Source organism: Gossypium arboreum, chromosome 12 (assembly GCF_025698485.1).
Source record: "Gossypium arboreum isolate Shixiya-1 chromosome 12, ASM2569848v2, whole genome shotgun sequence".
In the NCBI taxonomy this organism is placed as follows: domain Eukaryota; kingdom Viridiplantae; phylum Streptophyta; class Magnoliopsida; order Malvales; family Malvaceae; genus Gossypium; species Gossypium arboreum.
Genome location: NC_069081.1, coordinates 43,652,821 through 43,676,642, shown reverse-complemented (window position 1 = coordinate 43,676,642; position 23,822 = coordinate 43,652,821).

The following is a 23,822-nucleotide window of genomic DNA, read 5'->3' as shown; positions in this document are numbered from 1 at the left end:
GTACTGCTTTCCTCATAGCTTCCTCAGTTCCCACGTAGCCTCTTCTATCCCATGTCCGTGCCACAATACTTTCACTAGAGCTATACTTTTATTTCTTAACTGCTTAACCTCTCGAGCCAAAATCTTTATTGGTTCCTCCTCATAGGTCATATCCGATCGAATCTCAATTTCGTTGGAGAAATCACATGTGAAGGATCGAACGATAACGCCGCAACATTGATACATGAAACACGTTATGAATTCTTTCTAACTCTGCCGGTAAGGCCAACCGATATGCCATCGGTCCAATTCTCTCAAGAATCTCAGACGCCCAATAAAACGCGACTCAACTTGCCTTCCGACTAAATCTCGAATCTTTTTCCATGGTGACACCTTCAAGAACACTTTATCACCCACCGAAATTCAATCTCTTTTCTTTTAAATCAGATATGACTTTTGTCGATCCAAGCGCCTTTTAAGCAATCCCAATTACTTTTATTTTCTCTTGGTTTCTTTAACTAGATCAACTCCATGAATCTGCTTCTCACTAAGCTCGGTCCAATATAAAGGAGTCCGACACTTACGACCATACAAGGCTTCAGATGCGGTGCCATTTGTATACTTGATTGATAACTGTTATTGTAGGCAAACTCAATCAAAGATAGATATTTCTCCCAACTACCTCCAAATTCTAAAACACAAGATCTAAGCATATCTTCGAGTACCGGATTACTCTTTCGCTTGACCATCTGCTTGTGGATGAAATGCGGTACTAAAGTTCAATTTTGTACCCAAAGCTTCTTGTAACTTTTTCCAAAATCTCGAGGTAAATCTTGGATCTCTATCTCGATATTATAGACATAGGTACTCGTGCAACTTCACAATTTCAGCAACATATAATTCGCTAATTTATCAAGTGAGTAATCAGACGTCTCGGTATAAAGTGGGCTGACTTTGTTAATCTATCAACCACTACCCAAACAAAGATCCTTCTTTTAGGAGTTAAAGGCAAACCGGTTACAAAATCCATGGTAATCTTGTCCCATTTCCACTCAGCACCATTATTTGGTTGAAGTAATCTCAAGGCACTTGATGTTCAAATTTTACTTGTTGAGAGATCAAACACTTGGTTACAAATTCGAAAATGTCCTTTTCATACCGCCACCAATACGACTTCTTTAAATCATTATACATTTTGTGCTACCAGATGAACTGATAAATGACCATTGTGCGCCTCATGTAATATTTTCTCGAATCAATTTATCATTTTTCAAGCACACATATCCTGTCTCAAACATCAAACAATCATCCGGTCCAACTCGAAAATCGAGTCGTAACTCGATTCGCATTGAGTTCTCTTGATCCGCAACTCACTATCATTCTTTTGAGCATCACAAATTAATCGGAGAAATAACGGTTTAGCTCTCATTTCGCTAAGATTGACCCATCATCAGATAATGCTAACCCCGTGTTCATGGCTCTCAAAGTAAAAAGAAATTTTCTGCTCAAGGCGTCAGCAACTACATTTGCTTTTCCCGGATGATAATCAATCACTAGATCATAATCCTTTAATAATTCAAGCCATCTTCGCTGTCGCAGATTCAGATCCTTTTGATTCATCAAGTACTTCAAACTTTTGTGATCAGTAAAAATTCGGCATTTTTCACCGTACAAATAATGTCGCCAAATCTTCAAGGCAAAAACAACAAAGCAGCCAGCCCAAATCATGTGTAGGATAGTTCTTCTCATGCGGTTTTAACTGCCTCAAGCATAAGCTACCACTTTACCCTCTTGCATCAACACACATCCAAGGCCCATCAATGATGCATCACTATAAATTACGAACTCCTTTCCGACTCGGTCAGTACTAAAATTGGTGCTTCACCAATCGTGCTTTCAATTTTTCAAAACTTTGTTGACATTTATCATCCATTCAAACTTAACATTCTTTTGCAACAACTTAGTCATAGGAGAGGCAATCATCGAAAATCCTTCGACAAAACGTCTATAATACCCGGCTAAGCCTAAAAGCTTCTAACCTCGGATACATTCTTGGGCGGTTTCCAATCAACGATCGCGAAATCTTGCTTGGATCCACCGAATACCATCACCGAGACTATATGCCCCAAAAATCCGACTTCACGAAGCCGTAACTCACTTTTACTAAACTTGGCAAACAGCTTTTTTCTCTCAAGATTTGCAATATAGTTCTCAAGTGTTCGCATGTTCGGACTCATCTCGAGAATAAATTAAAATGTCATCTATAAACACTACTACAAACTTATCCAAATATGGCCTAAGATCCGATTCATTAAGTCCATAAATATAGTGGAGCATTTGTTGTCGAAAGGCATCACAAGAAACTCATAATGTCCATACCTTGTCCTAAAGGCGGTTTTGCACATCGACTCCTTAACTCTCAATTTGGTAGTAACCGGACCTCAAATCAATCTTTGAAAACACTGTGGCCCCTTTAACGATCGAATAAATCATCAATCCTCGAACGGGTACTTGTTCTTTATAGTCACCTTATTAAGTCGACGGTAATCAATGCAAAGTCTCATTGAACCATCCTTCTTCTTTACGAATAATACAGAGCACCCAGGGGAGAGAAACTCGGTCTCACAAATCCCTTGTCCATTAACTCCCGAATCGAGCCTTCAATTCTTTTAATTCAATGAGCCATTCTATATGGAGCAATCGAGATCGGTGCGGTCTCTAAGCAACAAATCAATGGCAAAATCTATCTCTCGTTCGGAGGCAACCTGCAATTCCTCGGAAATACATCTAGAAACTCACAGACTATCGGTCTCGATTCAAATTTCAGTTGAGGCAACTCAATATTCATTACATAAGCCGATAAGCTTCACACCCTTTTCTCATGTATTTCATGCGGACATGTGCGAAATCACCATAGGCAATTTATTTGATTCATCTGTTTCAACTCACGAAATTTCTCCATTTTCACATTTCAACTCTAGTGTCTTTTGTTTACAATCTACCTTAGCATCATACAATGTTAACCACCCATTCCCAAGATAACGTCAAACTCACCAAATGGTAACAAAGATCAAGTTGGCGGAAAAAAGTGACCTTGAATCATTAATGGGCAATTCTTGCAAACCTTGTCAACTAGCACATATTGGCCTAAGGGGTTCGACACTTTAATCGTAAACTCAAGAAATTCAACAGCAACTTTTTATTGGATACTAAATTCATGCAAATATAGGAATGAGTGGACCCGGATCAATCAATGCAATAACAATAGTATCATAGAGAAAATGTACCAAGAATAACATCGGAGATGATGCATCTTCTGCACGATAGCATAAGCTCTAGCAGTGCTCTAGCTTCGATCTTGCCGTTAAATCTTTCATCACGCTTTACTACTAGTCCCACCTCCAAGATTTCTCGGTGGTCTACCTCTACTAGCGGTGGTATTCTATCTAGCACTCAAATCTTTCTTCTTTAACTTTCTCCGGACAATCTCTAATAAAATGCTCATGAGAACCGCACTGAAACAAGCTCGCTTCGGTCCATCAACACTCACCATAATGTTGCTCGCCACATTGTCGACACTCGGGCTTTCTAGGTCGCACATTACCCACACTTGCCAATCAAGTAGCTTGAGCTTTAGACCCGAATATGCTCTACCACGATCTCTCGTGTGAATCCCCAATTGAAACCGCTATTCGAGGGTTTGTCTCTTTGGACCTCTTTGGTTGAGATTGAAATGGCTTGCTTATCTGTCTTTTCTCGACATCTCGGGCCTCAATAGTAGCTTTTCTTCTTTCTTTGTTCAATTCTTCTGCTTTAAGAGCTCGATCAACCAATACTACAAATTCTTTCAACTCCAAAATTCCTACAAGCACTTTAATGTCCTCATTCAGCCCATCTTCAAATCTTCTACACATAATGGCCTCGGTGGACACACATTCCCGGGCATACTTGCTAAGTCTTACAAATTGCGTTCATACTCTTGCTACGTACATTTTCCCTGCTTCAATTCAAGGAACTCCTTCATTTTTGATCAATAAATCACGACTTATGTATTTCTTTCTAAATTCTTCCCGAAGAAATCCCAAGTAACTTTTTCTTTTGGCACCATCAGAACCAAAGTCTTCCACCAGTGGTAAGTCAATCTCTCAAAAGTGATACAAGACACTTTAAGCATTCCTCGGGTGTACATGAGAGCTCATCAAATACACGGTAGAATTTTCAAGCCGAATTCCGCTTTCTCGGGATCATCATCGACCTTTGCTCTAAACTCTTCGCCCCTTGTTTTGAATCTTGTCAACCGGAGGCTTGTTCATTCTTACCAAATCTATACCTTGAGCAGCTCAGAATCGCCCGAGGTATAGGAGGGGTGGAGGAGGTTGAGCATTTGGATTTGCTCGAATAAATTCAAGATACCAATTGTTCATCATTTGGAGAAAGGCATCCCGAGCCTCATCTCCTTGTCTCAATGTCTCGTGTCTATTTTCCACAGCGCGGTCCCTTGTGCGGAGCCGATTACTTAGCAAAGATCATCACCGCAGCCCTTCAGGATCCATTACTATATTAAAACAAGACACGCTTTAGAATAATCAGAGTCACCACACTATCACAATATTTTTATGGCATGTATAGCTAGACCTTTACACACACTTTATTAGTCCGAGAACCGACTAAACCATAGCTCGATACCACTAAATGTAACACCCTTACCCGTTACTGTCGCTTTGAGCAGGATATAAGGTATTACCGAACATAACACATACCATTAAACATAATCGAGATGTAAATATGTCATCCAATTTGATAGTGCATCGATAACATATGTCTTGAACAATATTAGCCCACTTTAATGGCTTGTACAAAGTATCCGGTCGAAATCTCAGAACTAATATTTCAACCTAGACAAATATGACACGTAACAAAATAATTAAGCCTACTATACATGCCATAATTCAAAACGTTTAGTTCAAATACCCTAAAGTATGATAGTGCGGATAGATCTTCACGATCCTTAACTCCCGAGCAAGTCAAGAACACTATAAGACAAAAGAGAGAAACAAAGTAAGCTTATAGCTTAGTAAGTAAGTATGTAAATACTAATTAAAGAATCTAACATGTTTACACAACAATTCAAGTTTATCTACTTTAACTTCACTATTCATTCCACTTTGATTTAGCTGTCTCTACTGCATCATATTCACTAAATAAATCATAACTCGGGTTACAAAACTCAAAATTCAAATCCGTAAAATTTCCCTGAATCTAGACTCATAAAGCTTTTTGCTAAATTTTTCTATAATTTTTTGGTTCATCCGATTAGTACAGTTTATTAGTTAAAGTTTCCCCTGTTACACAGCTCGACTGATCTGACCTCTGTTCACTACGAATTGAATATCTCTCAGTACACAATTCAAACAACCCTGAGGTCTGTTTCATTTAAAACTAGTCTCAATAAGGAATTTAGGCATGTAAACTATATTTCTTAATTTTCATTGTACAATTTTTAATGATTTTTCAAAGTTGGAACAGGGGATCACGTATTCATCCTGAGCAAGTCACATACAATTGTAAATATCTCAAAATATAGAACTCCTTTGCTTGCTCTGTTTCTTTTATATGAAAGTAGACTCATTAAACTTTAATTTCACATCTCATTCAACCTCTAATTATATTCCTCCTATTTTTGGTGATTTTTCAAAATCACGTCACTGCTACCATCTAAAAACAGTTTTAATGCTAATTTCACTCTTTCACACATTCTTTATGCTAACCTCATTTTATCTTATATATGTATATACCACAAATCATTTTCACCACATTTCATTCACCATAAGTGTAGGTCCAAACCACAATATCACCACAAAACCATCCCGTTGAACAATTCGGATCAATCCTCGATATTTAATGGTTTCAAAGACACAGCTCCACCATCATACTTCGTTTAGTTCGGCTCTCTTGTACACATGGTGAACACTTAGTACCACTCATGCGACCCAACCGATTTGTCTCGTAGCTCTCGTCTACATGGTGTCCTTCACTTGGAATCACGCATGCGACCTAGCTACATTTATCTTTCACGTAGCTCTCTTGTCTACATGGTGTCCTTCACTTGGAATCACGCATGCACCTAGCTACATTTATCTTTCACGTAGCTCTCTTGTCTACATGGGATACATCTCGTATCACACATGTGACCTAGCTACTACAGGGTGTCTCAGTAGCTTTCTTGTACACATGATGTGCACTCAGCATCATACATGTGACGTAGCTACGCTCCTCTATTTCATTCGATCTCTCCAAATGTTCAACCGGATCTCTCTCTATATTTATTTCCATTCTTCCAATAGTCGATTTATATTTTAACATCAGCTAGTATATTTATATAATAGGCTGAAATATAAGAATGTACATGAAATTATTGTAATATTTACATACAAACTTACCTTGGTGCAAAATGTGGAAATTTTGCAATTTAGTCCAAAACTTTTTCCTTCCCTGCTCGAGATCAATTTCGTCTTTCTTGATCTATAATAACACATTTAGCTCATTTAATACTCATACTATTTATTTCAATCCAAAAATCACATCATGGAAAAATTACATTTTGCCCCTAACTTTTCAAAATTACAATTTTGCCCCTAGGCTCGGAATTTAATTTCAGCCCTTATTCTTATATTTTATGATATGCTGAACATTTTCTCTTCTACAACAACATCAAATTCTCACTCTATCATATAGTTATGAACAATAGGTATTTTTACCGATTATGCCGTTTTACTCGTTTTCACTTAAAACCGAGTAGCACAAGTTATTTAACATAATTTAAAACCTCATATTCTATCATAAAACATCAAAATACACAAATTTCACCTATGGGTATTTTTCCAAATGTGAACCCTAGGTTAAATTATTACTAGCATAAGCTTAATCGAGCTTACGGGATTCCAAAAACGTAAAGAACATTAAAAACGGGGCTTGGAATCACTTACTATGGAGCTTGAAAGTTGAAGAAACCCTAGCTATGGAGAGAGGGAGAATTCGGCAGCAACTAAGGAGGATGATGACCAATTTTGTGTTATTTTTCCCATTTTATTTCATTTAATATCCAAATAACCAAAATGCCCCTCCTTACTAAACTTTCAAAAATTCCTTCCATGTCCTAATTTTGTCCATGAACTTAAAATTGGTCAAATTGCTATTTAAGACCTCCTAATTAATATTCCAAAACAATTTCATACTAAAAACTTCTGGGATGCAAATTTTGCAACTTATTCGATTTAGTCCCTACTTTCAATTTAAGCACTTTAGGCATAGAATTTCATCACGAAATTTTCACACAATCATGCAATCATATCATAAACCCCAAAATAATTATAAAACAATTATTTCTATCTCGGATTTGTGGTCACGAAACCACTATTCCGATTAGGCCCTAATTCGGGTTGTCACAAATTTGATGTTATTTTGGGTATGGACTAGTTAACATTGCATGATGCCATAGTAAATTGTAGATAGAAAACTATTAAATTGAAATGTAAAAATGGTGAGGTTCTTTGGGTTGAAACCGACGAATCAAGTAAATTACCTATTGTGATTTCATCTATGTCTGCTCAGAGGTATGTACGGAAAGGTTGTAAAGCTTATCTTGCTTATGTGTTGAATACAAAGATGTCTGAATTGAAAATTGAATCAGTGTCGATAGTTCGTGAATATCCAAATGTGTTCCCAGAAGAGTTCCTAGGGTTACCACTGGTCAGAGAAGTGGAGTATGCTATTGATTTGGTACCTGGGACTTCACCAATATCAATCGCTCTGTCTATGATGGTTCCGACTGAATTGAAAGATTTGAAAGCTCAGTTGCAAGAGTCAACAGACAAGGGTTTTGCGAAACTTTGCAAAACCAAGTTATTATCCCTAGGGTGCTCCGGTGTTATTTGTGAAGAAGAAAGACTAATCTATGAGACTTTGTATTGATTACCGACAGCTCAACAAGGTAACTATAAAGAATAAGTATCCTTTGCCAAGGATTGATGACTTGTTTGATCAGTTGAAAGGAGCAACAGTATCCTCGAAGGTGCATCAGTTGAAAAGAGTCAGATGTGTTGAAAACTACTTTCAGGGCAAGGTATGGGCAATATGAATTTCTTGTTATGCCTTTCGGATTAACTAATGCACCTGCCATTTTTATGGACTTGATAAATAGAATTTTTCGACCGTATTTAGATAAGTTTGTGGTTGCATTCATTGATAATATTCTGATTTATTCACAATATGAGTCTGAATATGCTGGGCATGTATGAATTGTATTGCAGACTTTGAGAGATAAGCAGTTGTTTGCTAAATTCAGTAAAAGTGAGTTTTACCTCTGGGAAGTCAAATTTTTGGGACATATTGTTTCAGGTGATGGTATTCCAGTTGATCCAAATAAGATTTCAACAATTGTTGATTGGAAACCGCTAAGGAATGGATCTGAAGTTAGATGCTTTTCAGGTTTAGCTGGTTATTATCGACTCTTTGTCAAATGATTTTCAATGATTGCTACTTCTATGACCAAATTGTTGCAAAAAGATGTAAAATTTGAATGTTCCAAAAAATGTCAGTAGAGTTTTGAGAAATTGGTAGCATTATTGGCTGAGGAGCCAGTTTTAGTGTAACCTGAATTAGGAAAAAAAATTCTAATTTATAGCGACGCTTCATTGAATGGTTTGGGTTGTGTGTTAAGCAAAAGGGCGAAGTGATAGCTAATGCATCGAGAAAGTTGAAACCGCATGAGAAGAATTATCCAACGCACGATTTGAAACTGCCCGCCATCGTTTTTGCTTTGAATATTTGGCCTCATCATTTGTACGGTGAGAAGTGCCATATCTTTACTGATCGTAAGAGTTTAAAATATTTGATGACTCAGAAAGATCTGAACTTGTGACAATGGAGATAGTTCGAATTACTGAAAGATTATGAACTAGTGATTGACTATCATCCGGGAAAGGAGAATGTAGTCGCAAATGCTTTGAGCAGAAATTCCTTGTTTGCTTTAAGAGCTATAAGTATGAGATTGACTTTATCTAATGATGGTTCAATTTTGGCCGAGTTGAGACCTAGACCGATATTTCTTCGACAAATTTGTGAAGCTCAGAAAAATGATAGTGAATTGCAAGCCAAAAGAGCTCAGTGTGAATTGGGTAGTGACACAGAGTTTTGGATTGGTTTAGATGATTGTTTGATGTTTTGAGATAGAGTATGTGTACCAAAAAATGAGGAACTTATTCAGAAAATTTTACACGAGGCACACAGTGGTTGTTTATTGGTTCACCCAGGTAGTACGAAAATGTATAATGATTTGAAGAAATTGTATTGGTGGTCAGGTATGAAAGAGATATTTTTGAATTCATATTGAGATGTTTGATTTCGCAACAAGTAAAAGCCGAACACCAAGTGCCTTTAGGTTTACTTCAGCTAGTAATGGTACCCAAGTGGAAATGGGATAGAATTACAATGGACTTTGTGACGAGTTTGCCTTTGACTCCGACAAAGAAAGATGCCATCTGGGTTGTTGTTGATAGATTGACGAAATCGAATCATTTTATTCTGGTACTTACTAACCACTCACTTGATAATTTAGCCGAATTGTACATTTTTAAGATTGTTAGATTGCACAGGGTGCCTATTTCTATTATCTTGGATAGATATCCGAAATTTACTTCGAGATTTGGAAGAAATTACAAGAAGCTTTGGGTACGAAATTAAATTTTAGTATCGTGTTTCATCTGCAAACCGACGGTCAATCTGAAAGAGTAATTCAGATTCTTGAAGATATGCTCCGATGTTGTGTTCTAGAATTCGAAGGTAGTTGGGAGAAATATCTACCATTGGTCGAATTTGCTTATAACAATAGTTTTCAGTCGAGTATAAATATGGCACCGTATGAAGCATTGTATGGCCGCAATTGTCAAACTCTGTTGTATTGGACAGAGCTTAGTGAGAGACAGATTCATGGGGTTGTTTTGGTTAGAGAAACTAAAGAAAAAGTAAAGGTAATCCGTGATTGCTTGAAAACCGCTTCAGATCGAGAAAAGTCATATGCAAATTTGAAAAGAAAAGAAATTGAATTTCATGTTAGTCATAATGTATTTCTAAAAATATCTCCGTGAAAGAAGATTCTGAGATTTGGCTGTACAGGCAAGATAAATCCTCGTTTCATTAGGATGTGTAAGGTTATTGAAAGAATAAGGCCAGTGACATATCAGTTAGCTTTACTGACATAGTTGGAAAGATTCATAATGTGTTTCATGTTTTTTTTATGTTGCACCGTTATCGATCAGATCCTTAGCATATAATTTGACCGGAAAAAGTTGAGATTTGACCTTATAGGACTTATGGTGAAGAATCGATCAAAATCTTAGCTCTGGAAGTTAAACAATTGAAAAATAAAAGCATAGACCTAGTGAAAGTTTTATGGCAATGACATGGGGACGAAAAGGCTACGTGGGAACCCGAGGAAGCTATGAGAAAAAATACCCGAACCTATTTTCTGGTAAGATTTTCAAGGACGAAAATCCCTAAAGGGAGGAGAGTTGTAACAGCCCAATTTTGGGTCTAGTCGGAATAGTGCTTTCGGGACCACGAATCCGACGTAGAAAAATTTATTTTTCTTATATTTTTATGTTCTACAATTTTATGGAGTGATTCTATGAAAATTTCGTTCGAAAATTTTGACATTTAAGCACTCAATTTAACAAAAAGGACTAAATTGCAACAAGTGCAAAACTTGAGTTCTAGAAGCTAGAGGTGTCTAATTGCTATAAAATTTAAATTGAAGGTCCTTAGATGGTAATTAGACCATTTGTTAATTTAGTGGACAAAAATGGACATGAATAAGAGAAATTTTATGTTTTAAGAAAAAGGCATTTTGGTCATTTGGTAATTAAGCGAATTAAAAAGCAAAAATCAAGCCAAAATCTTGTCCATCTTCTACTCCCATGGCCGAATATCCCTAAGGAACATATAGCTAGGGTTTGTTCATCTTCCAAGCTCGATTGTAAGTCCATTCTTGCCCCGTTTTTAATGCTCTTTACAATTTTAAAGTCGTTGTAACCCAATCTGTCTATTTCTACCAATAATTTAAGAAATAATCAAAGTCTAAATCTTTAACCATGATAGATATTTGTGAATTTTGATGTCTAATGGTAGAAAATGCATGTTTGGTGTTAGATAAACAACTTTTACTAAGTGATTTTCGATAAAAATGTAAAAAAATGACCTATTTGTAAAAGTTATAAAATAAGTAGTAAAAGTGTGATTAAGTGGAAAATGTGTACTGGTATAAGTATGAGAACGATTTGGCTAGGTTTAGGTAATGAATAAATTGGATGAAAATCATTTTACGAGCATAGGGACTAAATTGTAAAAATGTAAAACATTAGGGAAAATGTAACTTTTCCATAATATGATTTTTGGACTGAATTGAACAATATGAGTATTAAATGAGTTAAATTTGTCATTATAGATCAAGAAAAATGAGGTTCGAACCTAGATCGGGGGAAAAACAAAGTGTTTTTCGATTAGGTCCAATTCTACTATTTTTTTGTACCAAGGTAAGTTCGTATGTAAATAATGCATTGTTATATTTATGTTTTAAATGCTATAATATTGTATAAATTGTGATTGACTTTTTGGATGTGTTCGACAAAGTTTTTACAAGCGAGAAATCCCGGTTAAACCTTAGGAATATAATAGGATACGAGTGACATGTCACTAGGAACCCATGTGTTTATATAACCCGGGTGCTGGTCTCGTACGTCCTACCAATGGCTGGTTAGTCTGGCATGTGTTGCGGATACCTGACAGCTTGTGTGAGTAGCACTGTGTAGTTATGTCCTGACTGACAACTTGTATGAGCAGGCCTGTGAACAGCTCGAAAACGAGCCCACATGTATTATGAGATATGAGGTACCTTCGGCTACATATATGGTACTTATGGGCAAGATTTTGTGAGTATCCGTTAATATTCTGAGTGTTCAATGGGAATGTAAAAGTTGTGAAAGGATATGGTTATGTTGTGAGTTGGTACAAGTATGTACGTAAAACTCTTAAGTAATGAGCTCGACATGTGATGAACTCTTGGTAGGATTATGATTGAGTAAGTTATGATTATAAGAATTTGATAATGTTCATGTTAACTTACATTACGTTAATTGTATGTCAAATGTGTGGTTATGATGCTTATTATTTGCATAGGAACTTACTAAGCTTTATAGCTTACTCCCTTTCCTTTCCTTTGTCTTATAGTGTCAGTAAGATAGCTCGGGGATCAAAGACAGTCAGAGATCCACTCACACTATCAACAATTATTTTGGTATCAATGATTTCAATGTTTTGAGTTATGGCATGTATAGGAGACTTGGTCATTTTGTTATGTGTCATAATTGATTTGGCCAATTGTGTTGGCTTATATTGGTTGAAAGTTCATTTTGTATAAGGCCATTTGTAACTGGCTATTATTGGTATAAGTAATTTATATGATGATTCCTTTCTTGGATGTGGGATTTACATGATTTGAGTTGAGGAGTATGTGATGTTTGTGTATGATAGATGGTAGCATGTGAATGATGTGTTGTTGTCTTGGTTGTGGTTGAGTGAGTTGTATGTATATGCTTGGATTGGTGCTAGGTTATGTTGTGTAGGTGTGTGCATTAAAGAGTAGCAAAAAGGCTTGGTAAATAGCCTTATTTTTGTCCACACGGGTAGATGCACAGGCGTGTGTCTAGGCCATGTGTGACACACAATCTACCCCATGGGCATGTGTTTCGGCCGTGTGCCCCCTGCACCCTAATTTTTGCATAACAGAATGGCCAATATTGAGTACATGGGCAGAGACACGATTGTGTGTCTCAATCGTGTGAGGGCCACGACCTTGGACATGGACGTGTGAAGTCTGCACTTATTTAATAAAAAGTCATAAATTTTAAATCGACCGCACGGCCGAGCACATGGGCATGTGACTTTGCCATGGGTCTTCAATTTGTTCTTGGGTGACAAACAGAGAGTCACACGGCCTGCCCACACAAGCAATCATTGAAAACCCTTTAACAAAACGTCGATAGTAGCCAGCTTGTCCCAGAAAACTTCTAACTTCAGAAACATTTCTCAGTCGTTTCCAATCAACAACTGCAGAAATTTTTCTCGGATCAACTCATATACCTTCTACTGAAACAATTGTCCCAGGAATCCAACCTCTCGGAGCCAAAACTCGCATTTACTGAATTTAGCAAATAGTTGCTTATCTCTCAAGGTTTGTAGCATAATTCTCAAATGCTCAGCATGCTCAGACTCATCTCGTGAATAAATCAGAATTTCGTCAATGAACACAACAACGAATCTGTCTAAATACGGTCTAAAAATCTGATTCATCAGATCCATAAAAATTACAGGAGCATTAGTTAATCTGAAAGGCATCACAAGAAATTGATAATTTCCGTACCTAGTTCTGAACACAGTTTTTGACACATCTGAATCTTTAACTCGCAACTAATAATAGCTAGATCAAAAATCAATCTTTGAAAACACTATTTCCCCTTTCAACTGATCAAACAAATCATCTATTCTCGGCAATGGATACTTATTCTTTATTGTAACCTTCTTGAGCTGTTGATAGTCAATACACATTCTCATTGACCTGTATTTCTTTTCTACGAACATTATTGGCGCACCTCAGGGAGAAAAACTAGGTCATGCAAAACCTCTACTGTTAGTTCTTGCAATTGAGCTTTCAACTCTTTCAATTCTGTTAGAGCCATTCTGTACGAAGCTATAGATATCGATGATGTTCCCGGCACTAATTCAATAGCAAATTCAACCTCTCTGATCAGTGGTAACCCTGGTAATTCTTCTGGAAACACATCTAAAACTCACAGGCTATTGGCACTGATTCAATCTTTGATTCAGACACTTTTATATCTAGCACATAAGCAAGATAAGCTTCACAACATTTTCTTACATATCTCTGAGCTGACATCGATGAAATCATAACTGGCAACCCACTCAACTCATCAGATTCAATTCAAAGTATTTTACTATTTTGACAATTCAATTCAATAGTCTTTTGTCTACAATTCACAATGGCATCATGTATCGTCAACCAATCCATGCCCAAAATTACATCAAATTCATCAAAAGGTAGTAGCATCAAATCAGACAAAAAACAGTAACCTCAAATCATTAAAGGATAGTTCTTGCAAACTTTATCAACTAGAACATACTTGCCTAAGGGGTTCAATACTTTAATCACAAACTCAATAGACTCAATAAGTAATTTCTTACAAGACACTAAATTCTCATAAATATATGAATGAGTTGATCCTGGATCAATCAATGCAATCACATTAGTGTCGTAAAGAGAGAATGTACCAGTGATAACATCGAGTGACGATGCCTCTTCGTGAGTGCGAATGGCATAAGCTCTAGCAGGTTCTCTCGCTTCAGATCTCGTAGTCGAATCTTTTGTTCTGCCTCTACTGCTGGTCACATTTCTCGTATTTCAAGGTGGCCTCCCTCGAGTAGCTATGCTGCTCGGTCTTGCATTCTAGAATTTTTCTTTCTTAGTTAATTCAGGTCAATCCCATATGAAATGATCTTGAGAACCACATTTGAAACAAGCCCAATCATTCATTCTACATTCACCAAGATGTCGTCTTCCGCATCCTTGACATTCAAGTCTATAATTTCTCACACTTCCATCACTCGATACTGTAACACCCCGTACCCGAGACCGTTGCCGGAGTCGGACACGAGGGGTTAACGGGCTTAATCCACTTACTTTCACAGTCCATTTTAAAAATTTCTAGGCAGTTGGCTAACTGCATCACTGTCACCTTAAAAATCATATCTTCATTTCCAAAACTCAAAAATCAGTTTCGTAATTTTTTCCTGAAACTAGACTCATATGTCCATCTACAGATTTTTTTCTAGAATTTTTTGTCGGGCCAATTAGTACATTTTATTAGTTAAAGTCTCCCCTGTTACAGGGTGCGACTACACTGACCTTCATGCATTACGACTTGGATATCTCCCTGTACAGGGCTTCAATACTGATGCCGTTTGTTTCTATAGAAACTAGACTCAAAAAGGAATCTATAAATATATGGCATGACTTCTAAATATCTCTGGTTAATTTATAATAAATTTCCAAAGTCAGATCAGGGAATCCAGAAACCGTTCTGGCCCTGTCTCACGAAAACTTTAACATCTCATAATATACTGTTCATATGAAAGTTTTGTTACTTTCCTATGAAAATAGATTCATCAAGGTTCGATTACATAATTTATTCACTATTTAATTCCATTCCTTCTATTTTTAGTGATTTTTCACATCCACATCACTGCTGCTGCCAGCATCTATTTTTAAGGTAAACTTTACCTATTTCATGATCCTCCATGGATCGACTAGAGTTTGTCATACATATACCAAAAGTGATCATGAATAACCATTCCCATGGCTAACCGTTACCAACATTTCCATACCTCTCAACGGACAACATACAAAACGATTATAATGCTATGATCAAAGTATATTTAAGCCATTTTCGCATGGCTATCCAAATTTACACAAAAGCGAAAGGTTCATGACCAACAACAAAAGGGTAGTCCTATACATGCCATTTCAAAGTTCAACCAAAAGTATACCAAAAGGAGCTTTGATAGTGTGGGCGACTTCGACTTCAAAATCCCGAGTCCGATAGCTGAAGAACCAAAATCTATAAAACAGAGAATCAAAGAAACGGAGTAAGCATTAAATGCTTAGTAAGTTTTGAGCAAAGAATTTAAGCACAACTGAAGTATAGCATTCATATAACTAAACGGATAATCCCATATATACATATTCTCAAATCACTCCTACTTCACATTCCAACCCCTATATTCATACATAAGGGATCATCTTAGCCCAATACCAGAAGCTCATTACTCGACTAAGCGAATATTATTCGAAGGGAATCAACTATTCCAATGCACATACGAAACATACCTCATTGTTGGGATTTTACAAGCGTATTAACTGAAATTTTTACAGCAAGGTCGCTCATTCCCGAATCACATACCTTCAGAATTTAACCGGATATAGCTACTCGCTCAAATTCCTTCAGGACATAGCCCGGTTATAGTAACTCGCACAAATGCTTTTGGGACTTAACCCGGATTTAGTAACTCGCACCAATGCCTTCGGGCTTAGCCCGGAATTAGTACCTCGCACAAATGCCTTCAGATCTTAGTCCGGATATAGTCACTTAGCACAAAGCCTTCGGGACTTAGCCCGGACATCATTCGAATAACCATGCACATTTATCAATAAATCAAGACACATCCGTATTTCATTTTCATTACCAAAGCTCAAACACAAGACACTTATCACACTTGCAATTTCGGCTCAATAGCCACATACAAAGAGCATGATTTTGATTTGCTTAAAACATGATCTAATCAAATCATAATCTAAGTTCTATTACTCAAAAACTTACCTCGGATGTCGTCGAACGATTTCGATGGCTATTCGACCACTTTTTCCTTCCCTTTATCGGATCTAGTTCCCCTTTGCTCTTGAGCTTAATTTAACAAATAAATTGATTTAATCATTTGAGCATCGAAAAGAGGAACTCAAGGTACTTAGCCCATATATATTCATTAGACATTAAAGTCACATACATATGAAATCATGAATCAACTCAACATATTATCCCACACTCCCTTTTAGCCGATTGTCTAAGCCAAGATAAAAGCATCAATATGCTTGCCTCTAACCGAATACATGCAACGCCAATCCATCTCATGTGGCTGAATATGCATGTCTACGTTGAGGCCAATTATATACTTAGTACCACATATAAATGACATACATTTTACTAACTAATGCATTACATATTATAACTCAATACGCATCCATCATTTACTCCATAACTAAAACACCACCATATATAAACATATACCTTGAGATGATATATATATGTCATACCAATACATCATCTGCAAATATATATATATATATATATATGCAAGAGCCGAATCACAAGGCTGATTATAACCATCTCATATATTTTCATCCCATACCCGAATGCACAAGTACATTATAATAGCTTCCAACTTAATTCATCATAAATTTTCTTCTTTTTTTTTTTCATGGTCGAATGCTCCTTCTACACCATTTACCTTCACAAAGCATGAATTTCATCATCCAACTTACAAGCTTACAATCTCATGAAGTTTAACCTCATAGTATCTATCAAACTCTAACTCATTAGCTTCTATCATAAACCTCCAACAACACCAAATAAACATATACTTCGTGGGTCTATGGTAGAACCAAGAAAGGAACTCATAGATATCAAGATGTAAGCAAACTACCATTATTCATCTAAGTTTAGCATGAAACACAACCATCACCCTTATTAATCTTTTATAGCCGAAAACCATACTCACCCCAAAAATCAAAATTTCAACATGGTTTACAAAATCACTTGATATCTCACTCAATATCAACTAAAATTTCAAGAGCTAGTACAAACTTCCTTACCTTAATAGTGACCTAAGATGACCGATTGCTTCACTCCTTCTTCTTCCTTTCAATTCGCCAAGAAGAACCAAAGAACACAACTTGTTTTTCTTTCTTCCTTAGAACATTCGGCCAAGAGAAATGAAGAAAGATGGACACTTTTTTTTTTTTTTTTTCTTTCTTACATTCACGGCAATGGGGAGGGGGAGAAACAATCACACACATTCTTTCCTTTTCCCATTTCTTTATTACCCATACTCCTTATTTTATTGTTCCTAACATACATCACTAACATAACATGTTTGTGACATGTTTCCACTCATAGCATGGCCGCCACTATGCTTCAATTTGGCTAATTTGACATGCAAGGACAAGCACTTTCCCACATATATTAATAGGCCATTTTAACACTTGCCTAGCATATTTCTAAATTGTCTCACATAAGTCCCTACTAATAAATTTCACATACACTGACCAAATTAAAGTATGGAACTATCACGCAAGCATTTACGCACATCATAAACACATAATATAACCTTTAATTATTTATAAGACTCGATTTCGTGGTCCCGAAACCACTTTCCTACTAGGGTCAATTTAGGGCTGTCACAACTCTCCCCCACTTAAGAAATTTTCATCCCCGAAAATCTTACCGGTAAACAAGTTTGGGTATTGTTCTTTCATAGAATTCTCGGTTTCCCAAGTAGCTTCTTCGATTCCGTGTTTGAGCCATAACACTTTTACCAACGGAACCCTTTTGTTTCGCAACTCTTTCACTTCACGAGCTAGGATACGAATCAGTTCTTCTTCATAACTCAAGTCAGATTGAATTTTAACTTCTAATGGTTTAATCACGTGTGACGGATCAGATCTATAACGTCGAAGCATCGAAACATGAAAGACGTCGTGAATCTTTTCAAGTTCAGGGGGCAAAATCAAACGATACGCAACTGAACCAACTCGTTCGGATATCTCAATGGCCCGATGAACTCGGACTCAGTTTGCCTTTACGGCCAAATCTGAGTATCTTTTTCCAAGGTGAGACCTTAAGAAATACTTTGTCTCCCACCTGAAACTCAATATCTCTTCATTTTAAATCTGCATACGACTTCTAACGATCTGATGCTGCCTTCAAACTTTCACGAATTATTCTTACTTTCTGTTCAGCATCTTTAATCAAATCCACTCTGAAAATTTTACTTTCACCGAGCTCGGTCCAAAACAATGGTGTACGGCATTTACGCCCATACAAGGCCTCGTAAGGTGCCATCTTAATACTTGATTGAAAACTATTGTTGTAAGCGAATTCAATCAAAGGTAAATACCGCTCCCACGAACCACTGAACTCGAGGATGCAACATCTCAACATATCCTCAAGTATCTGAATTATCCGCTCGGATTGACCATCGGTTTGTGGATGAAAAGCGGTGCTAAAATGTAGCTTGGTACCCAAAGCTTCTTGCAATTTCCTCCAAAATCGCGAGGTGAATCTCGGATCTCTATCCGACACAATAGAAATCGGTACCCCGTGTAATCTCACAACTCGAGAAACATACAATTCACTAGTTTATCCAATGAAAAATCCGTGCGTGCGGGAATAAAGTGAGCCGACTTAGTCAGTCTATCAACAACGACCCAAATCGCATCTTTCTTACTTGCCGACATTGGCAACCCAGATACAAAATCCATCGTGACTCGTTCCCATTTCCATTCAGGTATCATGATCGGCTGAAGCAAACCAGTAGGCGCTTGATGTTCCGCCTTCACTTGCTGACATACTAAGCACTTCGAGACAAATTCGGAAATGTCTCGTTTCATACCATGCCACCAAAACTAACGTCTTAAGTCGTTGTACATTTTCGTACTCCCCGGGTGAATTGAGATTCGGCTACAATGAGCTTCATTCAGAATCATCGAAATAAGTTCTGAATTCCTTAGAACACACAAACGACTTCTGAACCTCAAACAATCGTCGTCATCAATTCGAAACTCTGATTCCATGTTCGAAACACATCCAGCCCGTTTTGCAACCAATTCATCGTCGACTTTACGAGCTTCACGAATTTGATGAATCAATAATGGCTTGGCCTTTAATTCACTACTAACACGTTGTCGGGTAAAATGACAAGTGTACATTCATCGCTCAGAAAGCAAACGGTGATTTCCGGCTTAAAGGCGTCCGCAACCCATTAGCCTTTCCCCGGGTGATAATCAATGACAAGCTCATAATCTTTCAACAACTCAAGCCAACGCCTTTGTCGCAGATTCAAGTCTCTTTGAGTCATCAAATATTTGAGACTTTTGTGATCCGAAAATACATGGCACTTCTCACCAAATAAGTAATGTCGCCATATTTTCAAGGCGAATACGATGGCGACTAATTCAAGATCATGGGTCGGATAATTTTTCTCATGTGGCTTTAATTGTCTCGACGATAGGCCACAACTCGACCTTCTTGCATCAATGCGCAACCTAACCCAAGTAGGGAGGCGTCACTATAGATGACAAACTCTTTGCCCGATTCGGTTGCACTAAAATTGAGCTTCACCAAATAAGTTTTCGATTGATCAAAACTTTTCGACATTTTTCCGTCCATTCGAACTTAACATCTTTTGAAGTAGCTTCGTCATGGGTGTGGCTACCATCGAGAAACCTTTACAAACCATCGGTAGTAACCGACAAGTCCCAAAAGCTCCGAACTTCAAATATTTCTGGAGGCTTCCAGTTAAGTATGGCTGAAATTTTGCTCGGTCAACTCGAATACCCGATGCGGATACCACATGGCCCAAGAAGCTAACCTCTCTTAACCGAACTCACACTTCTTGAACTTAGCATATAACCGCTTATCCGTAAAATTTGCAACACTAATCTCGGTGCTCGGCATGTTCGGTCTCATCTCTTGAATAGACTAAGATGTCGTCAATGAACACAACTACGAACCGGTCCAAATCTTGTCAAAGATCCGATTCATCAAATCCATAAATACCGCGGGGCATTAGTGAGCCCAAACGGCATCACTAAGAACTCGTAGTGGCCGTATCTCATTCTGAAAGCAGTTTTGGGTATATTCGAATCTCGAATTCGTAACTGGTAATAACCCGATCTCAAATCTATCTTTGAAAACACTGAGGCTCCCTTTAGTTGATCAAACAAATCATCAATACGCGGTAACAGATATTTATTCTTTATCGTCACTTTATTCAGCTGACGATAGTCAATGCACAACCTCATGGTTCCGTCCTTCTTTTTCACAAACAATACTGGTGCACCCTAAGGTGAGAAACTTGGTTGAGCGAAACCTCTATCCGTCAATTCTTGCAACTAAGCTTTCAACTCTTTTAACTCGGTTGGTGCCATACGATACGGAGCTATCAAAATCGGTGTAGTCCCAGGTACAAGCTCAATAACAAACTCTACTTCCCGAACAGGTGGTAAACCCGGTAATGCTTCGGGAAAAACATCCGGGTATTCACAAACCACCGGCACAGATTCAGGTTTCTTTTCCAATTCTTTGTCATCAAGTACATACGCAAGGTATGCTTCGCACCCCTATCTTACATATTTCTGAGCCAACATTGTTGGTATTACAGCTGGCAACCCCTTTAAGTCCGTAGACTCAACTCGGATTATCTCATTATTTGCGCACCTCAAATCAATAGTCTTGCTTTTGCAATTCACAACCGCATCATGCACGGTCAACCAATCTAAACCGAGGATAACATCAAATTCATCAAACGGCAAAAGCATCAAGTCCGCCGGAAAACAGGAACCTCGAATTACTAGGGGACATTTCTTACGCACTTTGTCGACAAGCACGTAACGACCCAAGGGATTTGACACCGAATTACGAACTCGAGAGACTCAATAGGTAAAGTCTTCTTTGGATGCTAAGGTTTCACATATATATGAATGGGTAGAACCAGGTCAATCAAAGCAATCACATTAGTATCAAAGAGAGTAAAAGTACCAGTAATAACATCTGGCGAGGAAGCATCCTCGCGTGCGCGTATAGCATAAGCCCTAGCAGGAGCACGAGCCTCAGATCTGGTCGTAGCATCCTTAGATCCTCTCTAACCACCACTAGCATTGCCCGTATTTCTAGATGGTCTACCTCGAGCAGTGGTAGCACCCGGTTTCCCACTCTGATTTGCATTCTGTTCAGACAACCTCGGGCAATCTTTAATGAAGTGGTTAACTGACCCGCACTTGTAACAGGAGTGGTCATGGAATCTACAACTCCCCGAATGCCATTTACCACAATACTGACACTCTGTTCTATCTCGACGATCATTTCCCACACTGGCGACCGAAGTGACTTGTGCACTCGCAGGGGGTCGATCTCGATCTCGTCTAGAAAAGCCCGAAGTGTCTCTAGACCAGCCTAAGCCATCTCTAAATTTCTTCGATGACTGTGGGAAAGGCTTCCACGAAGACCTCTTCTGAAACTCCTTGCTCCCCGCCTCGACTTTTCTTTTCTCCATACTGAGCTCCTCGGCTTTGCAAGCTCACTCGACAAGTGCCACAAATTCTCGGATTTCCAAAATGCCAACATACAGCTTTATATCATCATTCATCCCATCCTCGAAATGTTTACACATCACGGCTTCAAAAGAAATGCATTCTCGCGCGTACCGGCTAAGCCTTACAAATTTTCGTTCATAGTCGGTAACAGACATGGAACCTTGTTTGAGTTCAAGAAATTCCTTCCGTTTTTGTTCAATGAATCTCTGACTGATATACTTCTTTCGAAACTCGGTTTGGAAGAACTCCCAAGTTACTTGCTCTCTGGGCACGACAGAAGTCAACGTGTTCCACCAATAGTAGGCAGAATCACGTAGCAAGGAGATGGTACACTTTAGGCACTCATCGGGTGTGCAAGATAGCTCATCGAGTACCCGGATAGTGTTGTCCAACCAAAATTCCGCTTGCTCGGCATCATCGCTGTCCGTAGCTTTAAATTTAGTAGCCCCGTGTTTTCGGATTCTGTCAACTGGGGGCTTATTTGACCTTATTTGGTTAGTTATCGGAGGTATTGTAGGTGCGGGGGTGGTATTTGTCGGGAATGGAGGTTGTGGAACAGCCGTATTAGTTCGAATGTATTGGTTGAACCAATCATTCATCATGCTATAGAAAGCTTGTCTAGCTTCATCATTCGGATTACTAGCATTAGGTTGAGAGTTCGCTGGCGCTGTCCCTTGTGCGGGAGCAGGCGCTACACTCTCAAGATCATCAGCTACCGCTCGGTCGGGATCGGGATCCATTACTATAAATAAACACATTTGCAATGTCAGAAATCACCACACTATCAAATATTCACATAAAATGGCATGTATAGCTAAACCCAACGCATTACGGTAGTCCTAGAATAGACTAAACCGTAGCTCTGATACCAATAAAATTGTAACACCCCGTACCCGAGACCGTTACCGGAGTCAGACACTAGGGGTTAACGGGCTTAATCCACTTACTTTCACAGTCCATTTTAAAAATTTCCAGGCAGTTGGGTAACTGCGTCACTGTCACCTTAAAAATCATATCTTGAGTTCCAAAACTCGAAAATCAGTTTCGTAATTTTTCCCTAAAACTAAACTCATATGTCTATCTACAAATTTTTTTCTAGAATTTTTGGTCAGACCAATTAGTACAGTTTATTAGTAAAAATCTCCCCTGTTACAGGGTGAGACTACACTGACCTTCATGCATTACGACTTGGATATCTCCCTGTACAGGGCTTTAATACTGATGCCGTTTGTTTCTATAGAAACTAGACTCAAAAAGGAATCTATACATATATGGAATGACTTCTAAATGTCTATGGTTAATTTATAATGAATTTCCAAAGTCAGATCAGAGAATCCAGAAACTGTTCTGGTCCTGTCTCACGAAAACTTTAACATCTCATAATATACTGTTCATATGAACGTTTTGTTACTTTCCTATGAAAATAGATTCATCAAGGTTCGATTACATAATTTATTCACTATTTAATTTCATTCCTTCTATTTTTAGTGATTTTTCAGATCCACATCACTGCTGCTGCTAGCATCTATTTTTAAGGTAAACTTTACCTATTTCATGATCCTCCATGGATCGACTAGAGTTTGTCATACATATACCAAAAGTGATCATGAATAACAATTCCCATGGCTAACCGTTACCAACATTTCCATACCTCTCAACGGACAACATACAAAACGATTATAATGCTATGATCAAAGTATATTTAAGCCATTTTCGCATGGCTATCCAAATTTACACAAAACCGAAAGGTTCATGACCAACAACAAAAGGGTAGTCCTATACATTCCAT